At 40.8% G+C, this 15,163-nt stretch overlaps 1 protein-coding gene across 3 annotated transcripts in view; it reads right to left on the bottom strand.

Moving 5' to 3' along the window:
- Nucleotides 1-7,011: 7,011 nt before the first annotated feature.
- The window catches only part of RNF113A (ring finger protein 113A), a 21,172-nt gene continuing 13,020 nt past the window's right edge, over nt 7,012-15,163 (bottom strand). Inside the window, exon 3 of one of the 3 annotated variants that reach the window (XM_005859427.2) lies at nt 7,012-7,300. The gene's annotated coding sequence lies outside the window, so the exon portion shown is untranslated. Of the gene's footprint in view, nt 7,328-15,163 lie in introns of all 3 variants that reach the window. The other 2 variants (XM_005859425.2, XM_005859426.2) reach the window with 2 other exon arrangements.

Genomic DNA, 15,163 nt, shown 5'->3' with positions numbered 1-15,163 from the left:
GGGAGGGCAAGAGGGAGAGGACGCAGTCTGAGTGGTTTCTTTAAGGTACAAATAAAGCTTTTTTTAAAAAAAAGAAGTAAAGGAAGACAATTCTAAAGAGGAATAATGAACTTACAGAAATTCAGATTTGAAGGTTTGGAACTATAAAACCCTAAATGAAAACAAAATCACAGAAGAATATATAAGAATAAAAGTTAAGATTAGAAATATTTCTTTTTTTAAAAAAATCCTCACCCAAGGATATGCTTTTTATTGATTTTTTTGAGAGAGAGAGATAAACATTGATCAGTTCCCTCCAGGGATCAAACCTGCAACCTGGGTATGTGCCCTGACCAGAATAGAACCCATGACCTTTCAGTGCAGGGGAGGATGCTCAATCAACTGAGCCACACCAGCCAGGGCACGATAATTTACTCTTGTGCAAACTTCCTCATGCATCCTGGGCTTCTGTTTTCCTCTTCAATCTAATCTCTTCTGCTTTCTGTTTTCCCAACTCAGTTATTTAGGATCAAGTTTAACCATGTTTTAAACAAGATTATAGTTTATTTCTTTCTGGTATAAATAAAGTCAGAAGGGCTCTTCTGTCATTCTTAACATGAGGCAACCTCCTAGTCCAAAATAGCTGCTTGAGCTCCAGCCATTTCATCAGCATTCCAGCCAATAGGAAGGAGGAAGTCACAAAGTGTATCCCTCTTTTAAAGGATACACTTCCACTTATATCAATTGGCTAGCACTTAGTCTGAAGGGAGGCTGGGAAATTTTTTTTTCTAGATAGCCATCCGAGCTTCTTTTATTCAAGACAAAGGAGAAAGAGGGTAATAGGGGATAATTAACAGTTTTTATCTCATCAACTAATTTGTAAATCATTCTAGAGTGAGGATCTTGCTTTATACCTTTATAAAGTTCAGTGCTGACAAGGACCTCAGTAAAAATCTCTTAGTGCCCTAGCTGGTTTGGCTCAGTGGATAGAGCGTTGGCCTGCGAACTGAAGGGTCCCAGGTTTGATTCCGGCCAAGGACATGTCTGGGGGTTGCAGGCTCAATCCCCAGTTGGGGACCTGCTGGAGGCAGCCAATCAATGATTCTCATTATTGATGTTTCTCTCTCTCTCCCCTTTTCCCTTTCTCTCTGAAATCAATAAATATATTTTTTTTAAAAAAGATGATCACAGAAAATGTGTGGAAGCCTCTAAAAATAATCTCTTAGTAATTATGGTTAATCTTTTCAGCAAACATTTATTTAGCACCTATTTTATGCCAAGGATTGTGTTGGGAGGCTGGGGACTACAAAAATGAAATGAACACAGGAAACAAAGACTTCACCCAAAAAGTGTTGATCTAAGCAGGTATTTGAACCATTACAAAACTTGTCAGGAAGAGGAGGGGAAAGACATTCTAGGCCAGTGGTTCTCAACCTTCCTAATGCCGCGACCCTTTAATACAGTTCCTCATGTTGTGGTGACCCCCAACCATAAAATTATTTTCGTTGCTACTTCATAACTGTAATTTTGCTACTGTTATGAATCGTGATGTAAATATCTGATATGCAGGATATATTTTCATTGTTACAAAGTGAACATAATTAAAGCATAGTGATTAATCACAAAAACAATATGTAATTATATATGTGTTTTCCGATGGTCTTAGGCGACCCTGTGAAAGGGTCGTTCGACCCCCAAAGGGTTCGCGACCCACAGGTTGAGAACCGCTGTTCTAGGCAAAGGGAATAGTTTATAAAAATTATCAGAGGTATTAAACAGCATGTCATGTTAGGAACTGTGGACCATCTGGTATACTTAGACCAGTTGTCTCAAGCAGGGGCAATTTTGCCCCCTAGAGAACATTTGACAAAGTCTGAGAATTTTTTTGGTTTTCACAACCAGATGAGTGCTACTGCCAACTAGTGGATAGAAGATAGATACTGCTAAAAATCTCCTCTCCCAAGGAATTATTGGGACAAAAACCACAATAGTATTGAGGCTAAGAAATCCTGCAGTATAGAGTGCAAAAGGGGTAGGAGTGGGAGGACTTAAGATATGTAGCCCGAGAAATCAGCTTGATCCTAAAGAATCTTGTTTTCCTGCTAAAAAAAAAAAAAAGTGTACTTTATCCTGGCGATTGCGATGGGGAAATAATTAAAGAAAAATTTTAAAATAATTCTTTATTGTTGGAAGTATTATGACCCTCACTGTCCCATTGTCTGTGTCCATGGGCCATGCATATATGCATATCAGGTCCTTGGTTGATTACCTCCCATCCACCCACCCTCCACAACCTTCTCTCTGAAATTCCACACTAATTGAAGAAATTTTTTTTCAAAAAACATTTTAACACATTAAGCGCCATGTCAGTCACCGGTGACTGACACCATACTTTCCGTCCAGAAGACAAAACAGGCTGGGTGCTTATTATGGAAATGTTCAAGTATGCCTAAAAGTAGAGAGAATACTATAATGAATTCCCATCAAACAGGGACTCCGTTTCAATAATTATCAATATTTTTTTTTGTAATCTTGAAAAGTGTGTTTATTTAAAACAGCACGACTCACCCGGACAGTGTGGCTTAGTGGTTGAGCGTTAACCTACGAACTAGGAGGTCATGGTTGGATTCCTCATCAGGGCACAGGCCTGGGTTGAGGGCTCAATCCCAGTAGGGAATGTGCAGGAGGCAGTCAATCAATGATTATCATTGAAAGGAGTTTTTAGGGGTAAAATAGGAGTTTTTAGGGGTGAAATAGGCAGTTTAGGAAAATTTTAGGAATTAAGGGGCCCATGGAAAAAGCACAGGGCTACAGAGCTGCAGGAGGTAGATTTCCATCGAATAAGGGAGCTGGGAGCTTCAGAAGGTGTACATTTACAGAATAAAGGGAAGGAAGCCCCTCATTCAGAGAGGGAAGAGGAAAGCCCAAAGGGAATAGAACAATAAGAGAGGAGAGCCTCAGGTACCTCACCTGAGGTTTGAGCTCTGAAGTTGCTATAGTGACCAAATCAGAGGGATAGTGACCAATAGAGGGGATGTCAGGGCACAAAGAACTGCAGCCTATATAAACCATGGAAAAAAGGGACCCAGTGGGACTCTTTCCCCCTCCCCACGTGGAAGTCTGTGCTTGTTTCTCACCTTTTGCTATACCATCTTTTCATCCATGGTTTCATTCTTCGATTCCACTGGACAAGAATCTGGGAACCATCCTGCCCAGAGGAACACCACGCATTAAGGTCCAACTTTCCCGTATCATCATCATTGATATTTCTATCTCGCCCTCTCCCTTCTCTCTCTAAAATCAATTAAAAATTTAAAAAAGCAAGACTTTTGGGATTGGAGTTTATTGATAAGGTTAGGTTATTGGACCAAAGTATTTCATTTTAGGAAACTAGTGAGCTTGAATGATTGTTAGCATTTAGGGAAAAGCAACTTTATTCTCTGGCAGAGAAAATTACATGTTATCTGGAAGCTGCATTCTCTTGTTAGCATTCACATCTTTAAATTTTTCTTCTTTTGACGGACAGATCCTGCCTCAAGTTTATTTGTGCAAATAGCACAGGAGGACACTAACTCCATGCAGACAGCAGCCCAGGGGTCACACCAGTCCTTCCATCCTCACATTGGTGGACAGAGGCCTCTACTGTGGAGATTTCCTGGGGGCACCTTTGGGAGCCTGAGCTCGAGTGTCAGCCTGGGGCTTGAGTCTTGGCCTTGGACTTCGGCCCGCAGAGCTTGAAATCTCATGTCAGGTCTTTAAATGCCGCTCAGCATGGACACCTGCTGCCCTGACCCCTGCTCAGGTTCCATACTGACACATCCAGATGCCTCTTTGACAGCTCCTCTTAGAGATCTAATGGGCCTCTCAAACGTAACATCTTCAAACTGAAGTCCTCCTGAGCTTCCTTCCAGTGTCCTTTGTGCCTCCATCCTTCCAGTTTGGGTGAAAACCTTTGCATTATCCTATCACCTCACTTTCCTCTCATATCATAACATGCAGACTTTACAATGAGTTCTCCCCACCCCATTGCTGTGGCCCACATGGCCCTACATGATTGGGTCCTTCTCTATCTCACCAACCCCATCTCCTACCAACTTCATCCCCCCTCACGCTGCTCCACTACTCCCCAGTCCTACCTGCTTATACCTTGGTCACACCAAACACATCCCCCCCCCCCCCCCCGCCCCGCCCGGGCCTTTGCACCTGCAGTCCCTCTGCCTGGTGTTGTTACCTTTCCCCATTCATTACCAAGGCCTGCTCCCTCCCTTCATTCAGTCCTGCTCAAAGTCAGTGGGTCAGGAATGCCTTGCCTGGCCACCCTTGTCTAACACCACCCTGTGCTCCCTCTCTGTTATCATCCCCTGCTTTATTTTTATCCCTTTGCTGTGCGTGGATCTCTCCAACTAGAATGTAAGCTCCACGAGTTAAGGGATTTGTTTTTTTACTGCCGTCATCCTCACCGCCTAGCCGAGTGCATAGCACACATGTGTTGAGTCAAAGAGTGAATCAGTTTAATCATGTTGCTCTCCCAGCTAAGAATCTTACAGTGCTGCCTCACATCACCGTGCCTTTGCCCATGCTATTCCCTCTGCTTGGAAGGCCCTTCCTCCCCCTAGTCTGCCTGGAAAACTCTTACTCATCCTTCAAGACCTGACCCAACTGTCGCCACCTTTGTGAAGCCCCTGCCGCCAGGTAAAGTTAGCCAACGGTCCCTCTGTGACCCTGCAGCGTCCTGTACCTGCCTCCATTAATGCTGGGCTCTCATGTGGTTTTCCCGTCTGTCTTCTCCAGTGAACTGTGTGATCTTCCTGAGGACAGACACCACTGTCTTCTCATCCTGTTTCCCTAGGGCAGTGATGGCGAACCTATGACACGCGTGTCAGAGGTGACACACGAACTCATTTTTTTGGTTGATTTTTCTTTGTTAAATGGCATTTAAATATATAACATAAATATCAAAAATATAAGTCTTTGTTTTACTATGGTTGCAAATATCAAAAAATTTCTATATGTGACACGGCACCAGAGTTTAGTTAGGGTTTTTCAAAATGCTGACACGCCGAGCTCAAAAGGTTTGCCATCACTGCCTTAGGGTCTAGTCCGGTGCCTGCACAGCCTTAGTATTTGGTAAAGGGTTGCTGACTGACTGAGTAAATGAACCGACAGATGAGGGAAGGAAGTAGAAAGGAGGGAAAGAGGGACCATCTCTTTGCCTGTAGATGTCCTCAGGGTCCCCCTCACTAGGGAAGCTCCCCTGTTCTCTAGACTGACCTCAACCCCTCGCCCCTTCATCCACACTTTCTAGAAACAGGTGCTACCCTCTTGGCCACAATGACCTTAGTTTCCAAACTTCAAAATCAGCAACCATGATCTGACTAGTTTTATCATGTGTTTTTAGAAATAACAAGAATGAATTTTTGAAATCTATCACATGTAGGCCCTGTGGCTGCTCAGGTTTCTGTTAGGGTGAATGTGACCAAGAATCAGAGCTTACGGATCTAATACATATTTACTAGAGGATATTTAGAAGCTACTGTACAGGCGAGTGCAGAGAAAACCCACAATCCATCAGACCCTAGGTCAGTGATGGCGAACCTTTTGAGCTCGGCGTGTCAGCATTTTGAAAAACCCTAACTTAACTCTGGTGCCGTGTCACATATAGAAATTTTTTGATATTTGCAACCATAGTAAAACAAAGACTTATATTTTTGATATTTATGTTATATATTTAAATGCCATTTAACAAAGAAAAATCAACCAAAAAAATGAGTTCGTGTGTCACCTCTGACACGCGTGTCATAGGTTCGCCATCACTGTCCTAGATGCTAAACATTAATTTTTTTAAAAAAAATTATTTCATTTATTTTAGAGAAAGGGAGAGAGAAAAGAGAGGAAAGAGAGAAAAGTGACAGTGAGGGAAAGAGAAACATTGATCAGTTGCCTCCAGTAGGCGCCTCGACTGGGGATTGAACCCACAATGTTTTGGTGTACTGGATAACGCTCCAACTAACTGAGCCGCCTGACCAGAGAAGACTTATACTTTTAACAGAAATCTCCATCTGTAAGGGTGTTTCCCTCACTGGACCAGGCCTTCCTTCACTATCAGTGGAAAAGGCATGGACTTAAATCTTCATAACAATCTTACTCTTGTTTATTGTGCTTTTTCTGGAAACCTTCGATAACTGTCTCCACCCCTAAAGTCTTTTGTCTTTGGGTGAAGGTGGTATTTATGGTGATGGCTTTATTTTGGTGAGAATTACTCAGTTTTCCTGGGTCTCTCCCATGTATGCATGTTACTAAAGTTTTTTTTCCTCTTGCTAATGTCTCATGCCAATCTGTTTAGACCAGCCAGAAAAACCTTGAAAGGCAGAGTAAAATTTTTCTCTCCCAACAGTTTAGGCAAGTAAGCCAGGAGAACTCACTGGCTGGGACATGCTGGCTCAGTGGATAGAGCATTGGCCTGTGGACTAAAGGGTCCTGGGTTTGATTCCAGTCAAGGGCACATGCCCGGGTTGCGGGCTTGATCCCCAGTAGGGCGCGTGCAGGAGGCAGATCAATGATTCTCTGTCATGGATGTTACTATTTCTCTCTCCCTCTCCCTTCCTCTCTGAAATCAATAAAAACATATTAAAAAAAAGAAAAGTCTCAAAGAAAGTTCATATCAGTAGCCTATGGGAGCTGGTAATGATCATTGAAAAATATTAAAAATAGAGATTGATGGAAGGGCCTGGATACCAAAACCCATTGGTGAATCCCTGACTCAGACTATAATTAGATTGAGAGATCATAAAAATGTATGGCTAATAAGATTATGAAAGTTAGGTTGTTTTAAGTAGGTATTATGTAAAGAAGTTATGCCAACTTTATCTGAATGTTTAAATAGGAATGGATATTATGTCTGGCTGTGGAACATTTCCCCTACCCAGCACTGTAAAACCAAAACTTGTTGATTAAATCTTAATGGAAGCTATAGATAAGATAGTTCATTCACCCAGCACACAGCAGAGTCAAACACTGAATACCAAGAATTGCAGTGGAGGAATTAGGGTAGCTTTATTGCAGGGTACCACACAAGAAGAACTGGAAGCTATCACTTAAAAACCCAGATCACTGATGGCTTACAATTGGGGGGTTTTAAAGGCAAAATATCATGATTAAGCACAAGTAAGAGGTTCAGGGTTGTGGGCTGCGTTGTTCATTGGTCAGTTCTTGTGCAAGCTTCAGCAATTTTCTTAATCTCATTTTAGTTCGTGGTGGCATCCTGTCCAGGGTCTTCTTAACGCCAGGTGGTCCTTTCTGCTTAATGATTTCTGCAAGACATCTTGGGAGTGTGAGTCAGTGATGTTATCTTAAGAGCAGAAAAAAAACAACATCAGAGCTATACATCCTATGCTTAACGGTTACTTTCTTCTATTATCTTAAGCAAAGTATACTTTCTTTTTTTTTAACCAATATTTATTTACCTTTTATGTAAGGCCTAATATAATTAATTTTTAATTACAGTCCTTCAGATGTTTGAAGAAAAACTCTCTTTATTTAGTTCTAGAATAGCTTTACAGGCCACACTTACAGAATTTCAACTAAAAAGAATCTTTGTCTTTCTTTTTACACCAAGCAACCTACATGGTTGCTTCCTCAAGCAAAGTATACTTTCATATTCTTTCTGAAACTTACTTTACATGCAGGCCTCCAGGCCCCAGGATATGACTAAATTCCAGTGCAACTAAGACTCTTAAAAGAACTAATTTAATAATTTCAACTAAGTGCTAAATTTTAGTACACCTATCCTATATAACCCTATATAATAAAAGGGCAATATGCAAATCAACCAAACAGCGGAATGACCGGTTGCTATGATGCACACTGACCACCAGGGGACAGACACTCAACGCAGGAGGTGCCCCCTGGTGGTCAGTGCGCTCCCACAGGGGGAGCTTCGTTCAGCCACAAGCCAGGTTGATGGCTGGTGAGTGCAGTGGCAGGAGCCTCTCCCGCCTCCATGGCAGCACTGCGGCCACCAGTCGGACATCCCCCGAGGGCTCCTGGACTGCTAAAGGACGCAGGCCGGGCTGAGGGGACCCCCCCCCCAGTGCATGAATGTTGTGCACTGACCCTCTAGTTATGTTATGATTTGCTATGTTTCAACAGTTCACAGTCACTTAGTTTTCTTTTTTTTTTTATAAATATATTTTATTGATTTTTTACAGAGAGGAAGGGAGAGAGATAGAGAGTTAGAAACATCCATGAGAGAGAAACATCGATCAGCTGTCTCCTGCACATCTCCCACTGGGGATATGCCTGCAACCAAGGTACATGCCCTTGACTGGAATCGAACCTGGGACCTTTCAGTCCGCAGGCTGACGCTCTATCCACTGAGCCAAACCGGTTTCGGCACTTAGTTTTCTTTAGAAATTGAGGTTTTTAGCAGTTAAAAAGCCAAATATATATAATTGAAACTACTAGGAATAAAAAGTGAATCAACTTAGAATGCAAGGAAAGTAGGATATATGTTTTCAGTAATGGAAGGTATTAGGTATAGGAATACATTTTTTGAGGGAAATTATAAGAAAATAAGTTTGCCCTAAAAAAAATTATGTCTGAATGAGGAAAGTTATATAAGGTTCGTGAAAAGGATTCTCAAGAAAGGAAATTTTCTGTGTGGTCAAGTAAGATTGGAATGAATTTAAGTAAGCAAATTTAGGTATTAAAAGTAAACTGATGCAAAATTAATTTGGTTTTTCTCTCTGTTTAAAGGATAAAGTTTTTGTGGATTATTGGTCTGTTCTTCCTAAGATACAGTACTGAGAAAAGTTTTTTGCCAAGAAAAGATTCTATTTTATATCAACATCATATTCTGTATCTTATGATGCCTTAATTACTCAAGAAAACGGAATCACCTCAATAATAAGAACAAAGTTTTGCCTGGCTGGTGTGGCTCAGTGGTTGAGCATTGACCTATGAACCAGGAGGTCATGGTTCGATTCTCAGTCAGGGCACATGTCCGGTTGCAGGCTCCATCCCTGGTGGAAGGCGTGTAGGAGGCAACTGATTGATGATTCTCTCATCATTGATGTTTCTATCTCTCTCTCTCCCTCTTCCTTCCTCTCTGAAATCAATATATATATATTACTTTACATGCAGGCCTCCAGGTCCCAGGACATGACTATTATATATATTAGAGGCCTGGTACACGGATTCGTGCACTGGTGGGGTCCCTCGGCCTGGCCTGCCCCCTCTTGCAATCTGGAACCCCTTGGGGGATGTCGGACTGTTTTGAACCAATCCCCACAGGCCAGGCCGAGGGACCCCACAGGTGCATGAATCTGTGCACCAGGCCTCTAATATGCATATAAGATCTTTGGTTAATCTCTTCCCACCTTCCCCCTCCTTCCCTCTGAGATTCATCAGTTTGTTCCATGCTTCCATGTCTGTGGTGTCTGCTCCTGCATTGAGCGTCTGCCTCCTGGTGGTCAGTGCATGTTATAGCTACTAGCTGGCCAGTGGGTCACTTAGATATATATATTGTTATGTCTGACAAATCTGTCTTAGATATAGTTAACAAATCTGTATCATTTCATTCTATTACCATATTTTTTAAATAAAAAGTTTGCTGACTATTTTCAAGAACATTCTGAACTGGCAAGATGGCCTTAAAAATGTTTCTCATAATTTCCTTCAGTGGCTATTCCCTGAGGACACAAAGCAGGGTATTGTGAGTAGGTGGAGCCATAGTGGAGGGAAGGTGGGAGGGATAAGGCATATTCTCATGGAACAAATTTTTTGTTTTTTGGTGGTAGAAGATTTTATCGGCATAGAGTTACATTCCTCAGGTTCCAATGTCTCATTTCCCACAGCCAGTCCTGAAAGAAGGGCAGCTGGGAGTTCAGCAGAGCCAGAAAGAGGACCAGTGTCCAGGGTTTCCGTTCCACATTGCAGCCGGGCGTGGTTCAGCATCCAGGCCAGATTAAAGTCCTTCAGTCCACATGTGGGCCCAACACGGCCATGCACCATGCGGCCACAGTGCAGTCCCCTGCAGCCAGAGCCCCAAGAGAGGGAACTTCATTTGTTTGGAAGTTTGTTTGTTTGTTTATTTATTTCTTAGTTGCGGGCACATCCCTGGTAGGAGGTGTGCAGGAGGCAGCTGATCGATGTTTCTCTCTCATCGATGTTTCTAACTCTCTATCCCTCTCCCTTCCTCTCTGTAAAAAATCAATAAAATATATTTTTAAAAAGAACAGTTTTGCTAACAGTTATGTAACCTTTTGTATGTTTTTGAAATCTTAAAGCCTAATATCCAAATTGTCGCCTCTGGCGGTTGCCCTGCAGATGGCGACCAGCAGTGGTGGCAGGGGGAGGGGCCGTCGCCTGGCTCCCAGGCACTGAGGGAGCTGGGTGGGCGGGGGGCCGGCCCCAATCACCCCGTAGGCAGGATGGTGAAGCAGGTGAGGGGGCAGTGCTAGACCAAGGTGGGGTGCCAGGCGGGGCTGCGAGGCTGGGGGCGCAAGGCTGGGGGTGTGAGCTGGGGCCCGAGCTCTGTAGCGCAGGACACCCCAAGGGACCCCACCCATGCACGAATTCGTGCATCGGGCCTCTAGTTGTTTCATAATGACCTATAATCCTATTAAGTATTTTAGAACATCTTGATAATTTGACAAACTTCCCCAAATTCCAATTTTAAATATAAATAGAACCTTTTTCTTGACCTGGAAGTAACTTTGAGGTGTTCCAGAGGGCCCCTGGAACATCTCAAAATGTTTTTGTTCTCTCTATAAAATAGATATTAAACTGATTAGGCTTATTTGGTATGTTAAATTACATGGGAAGCATTGTGAAATAAGTGATGATAAACTCCTAGGATATATTATATGGGTAAAGAATGGCTGTAAATTAAACAAATAGTTGGGATTCTGGGAAACCCAAAACAGCTTCTTGGTTCTGTCAGTTTCCTTGGTAAATTCCTTTTATATATATTTCTTATTCATTATAGTACATTGAAGCTAGATTTCATTCAACTGCCACTAATGAAGGGTTATCGATATGTTCTTATTGTTGTATATATATTTTCCAGATGGGTTGAAGCCTTTCTCTGCTGCAAGAACGATCCTTTACAGTGGCAAAGAAATTGTTAGAAAATGTGTTTTGCATTTGGTGAATACCTTCCATGGTCTCTAGTGATTGAGGCACCCACTTCACTGGGTTAAAATCATATGAACCTTGATGAAGGCCTTGAAAACTTCTTAGAAGTATCACTGTCTCTATCACCCTCAATCATCAGGCAAGCTTGAGAGAACTAGTGGAAAAACCAGATTTAAGCAAAACAAGACTTAATTACACAGGACTGAATGATGGGGATGATTACTGTTTTGTTTTTTTTAAAATATATTTTATTGATTTTTTGAAGAGAGGAAGGTAGAGGGGTAGAGAGTTAGAAACATCGATGAGAGAGAAACATCCATCAGCTGCCTCCTGCACACCCCCTACTGGGGATATGCCCGAAACCAAGGTACATGCCCTTGACCGGAATCGAACCTGGGACCCTTCAGTCCGCAGGCTGACACTCTATCCACTGAGCCAAACCGGTTAGGGCGATGATTACTGTTTTTATGACTTTTTGTTTCATATATACCTGGTTCTTTAATTTTTGTTTCTTCCCCAGATATAAGGAAATCTTTCCTCTTAAGCTAAGTATGACTTAGAACAATTTGATAAATTATACCCTTTGTAAGCAGAACTGAAACATTTCTCTTTTCTCCCTGATTGATCCCTCCAGAATTCAGAAACTCTCAGTGAGTATTCTTATTTTCATGGTCATATTGTTATTTGTATAAGTTCAATAAGAATCTGTTCTTCTTGCATAGGACACAATTGGAAACTGATTACATTACCGAGGCTTTGACTAGGAAGTCAAATTAGAGAAACATGCACAGACTCAGATATGACCATACAGCTTTAAGGAATTAAAATTGACTTATGGAAGCCAATAAAACCCTTTGAAATACTGGCTTGACAACCTGCTTACAAGGTTCCTAGTGACCTTACCAGGTGAGTAAGGAAGGTCATTTCCTGGCTGGTCAGAGACTTCAAGATGTTATGGTGATCTCAAGAAGAGAGGAACTCACCCAAAAATCTATACCAGGGGTCCTCAAACTTTTTAAACAGGGGGCCAGTTCACTGTCCCTCAGACCGTTGGAGGGCCGGACTATAGTTTAAAAAAAAAAACTATGAACAAATTCCTATGCACACTGCACATATCTTATTTTGAAGTAAAAAAACAAAACGGGAACAAATACAATATTTGTTTTTGCATGTGGCCTGCGGGCTGTAGTTTGAGGACCCCTGGTCTATACGTATTGCAAGCAGTCTGATGGTAAGTCCTTGCCTTGGTTTTTCTGGCCTTGAGAAGTCTTTTAAAGTTCAATCTGAAGATTCCTTATGAAAAATTCCAGTAAAGCAATTTAAAAGAGTATCTATAGTTAATTGCTATTCTTGCTGCTCCTATGTAAATAACAGGATAACTTTATTGAATCTAGACTTATTTTGCAAACAAATTAGTCTTAATTTGACTGTCTTTGGTAAAAATGGGGGGTGATTTTTAATTTTACTTATTTGGGTGACACCGGTTAACAAAATATTACAAGTTTCAGGTGATTTTAGAGAGAAAAATTATGTTTCAGTAAAACTATAATATACACTTGTGGATATCAGATTCTAGTTAATTGTCTTCAAGGTTTTATTTTCCCCCTGTAAACTGGACTGGGTCCTGAATTCTTCTAGTTTCCCCAAATATTTGGCTGTAGCTCTCCAAACTCACGTATCTAATTTTCTCCCTCTCTTCTGACTTGGAATCATTGAGAAGTGAAACTGCCCTTTTCCCTGAAGCCCTGCAAACAAACTGACATTAGATGACTTGTAAACTCCCAGAGGAATCTCCACAATAATACATGGACAATCTTTGTGCCTATTGCAGAAGGATCACCAGAGATATTCAAACTGAAAAATCTATCAGACTGCCACTGCCTGCCTTCACTCCATCAAAAGATGTTTCAATCTTGACATCTAGAAATCTTGACTGGCTGCACCCTTGGCTCAGAAACTTTTATAATTTGCTGCAATCATTAACCATTGTTTCCTGTTTGTTTCCATGGACACGCCTCTTATTAATTACCTGATTGCTTGCAAAATGCGGCCTACCTTTGGGAGCCTAACTGCAAGACAGCCTCCTGAAATGAGGCACAACTTTGAACTGAACTGACCTAGTCTCAAGACTGAGACTGGTTTAATGCAGCATGGAACTTACCTTCTGAAATGTGAAACTCTTATTTGAAGTTTCACATGTGGGAGTGTGGGAGAGCAAAATTTGTCACCCCAAAATATGTCTCTTTGGCATAAGGATTACTTTAGGCTAGTTCTTGTGGCTAATCTAATAATAAAATTAAAATGAGGCAGATTAACAGGAGAAAAAAATTAAAGTTTAATACCTCCTGTATACAGGAAAACTGAGTAATTTGCCCAAATGGTGGAAGCCACCACCTTAAATACCACCTTCAGCTGAAAACGACCTTGGGAATGGAGAGCCAGTTATGGGAGGTTACCAGGAAAAGCAAACTAAACAAGTGTAAGATTGTTATGCAGATTTCAGCCCAGGCCAATAAATCTATTGTTAACGGTTTCTTCTACAGATTTGGATATCTTCTTCCTGGCACAGTAAGGGAAGGACCCTTACATCTGTAAGATTTTCCTTATAAGTGTAAACGTCCTTTTACAAAGGGCAGCTTCTACAGTGGAACCTCCTTTCTAATTCATTCTGGAAGACAGTTTGAAAACCGAATCATTTTTTTTCTTTTTTTTCCCATTAGAAAACATGTAAATTGAATTAATCCATTCCAGACTCCCAAATGATTCCGTTTTAACCTTTCTTATGTATAGTACGTGTCTAAAATAAATGTACTGTTTAATCTATAAACAATGTAAATGAAAATTTAGCAAAAAGGAAGTGAAATGTACAGTTAAAAATGAAAATTTAATAATAATAAGCAGCAACAACAGCAAAAAAAAAAAAACACCCCGAAAATATTCACAGTATTTTATGAAAATCCAATACTCTTTCATGATAAAAACACTTTAAGTCAGTATAGAAGGGAACTTCTTCAACATAAAAAAAAGCATCTAACACTCAGCTAAACTCACAGCCAACAACACACGTAGGCAGTGAGAGATTGATGCTTTCCTCCTAACATCAGGAACAAAACAAGGATGTCTGCTCTCACCACTTCTATTCAACATAGTACTAGAGAGTCCTGCTGTAGCAGTTGGTCAAGACAATGAAATAAAAGGCATCCAGACTAGAAAAAAAAAAGTAAAACTATTTCTCTTTCCAGATGACATGACAAAGTAGATAGAAAATCTGGAGGAGTTCAACGTGATTACAGAACAAGATTAAAAAATCAATTCTATTTCTATATACTTACAATGAACAATGTGAAAATGAAATTTATATAGACACACAATTTTATTTACGATGGCATCAAAATTAAAATATTAGGAATGACACTAATAAGAGTTCAATATTTATAATCTGAAAATTAAAAAGCATTGTTGAAAGAAATGAAAATTTAAAATACATAGAAAAGTATGTGCTTATCAATTGGAAGATTAACATAAACATTAATTAGTAGTGTTAAGATGGCACTGCTACCTAAATTGATCTACAGATACAATGCAATCTCTACCAGAATCTCAGCTGGAAAAAAAGAATCTCAGGTGATTTATTTGTAGAAATTGATAAGTTGATTCAAAAATTCATAAGGAATGCCCAGCCAGTTTGGCTCAGTGGTTGAGCATCAAACTAAGAACCAGGAGATCATGGTTCAATTCCTAGTGAGGGCACATGCCCGGATTGCGGGCTCAATCACCAGTAGGGGTGGGGGGGCATGCAGGAGGCAGCCAATCAATAATTCTCTCTCATCATTGATGCTTTTATCTTTCTCTCCCTCTCCCTTCCTCTCTGAAATCAACAAAAATCTATTTTTTTTTTAAAATGCATAAAGAATTGCAAGAGATCCAGGATATCTAAAACAGTAGGAGGACTCACACTTCCTGACTTTTAAAACTTACTATAAAACAACAGTAATCAAGATCTTGTGGTACTGGCATAAGGATAGACATAGATAAATGGAATAGGATT

This window comes from Myotis brandtii, unplaced genomic scaffold (genome assembly GCF_000412655.1).
Source record: "Myotis brandtii unplaced genomic scaffold, ASM41265v1 scaffold126, whole genome shotgun sequence".
Lineage (NCBI taxonomy): Eukaryota > Metazoa > Chordata > Mammalia > Chiroptera > Vespertilionidae > Myotis > Myotis brandtii.
This window is presented reverse-complemented; position numbering and strand designations above follow the sequence as displayed.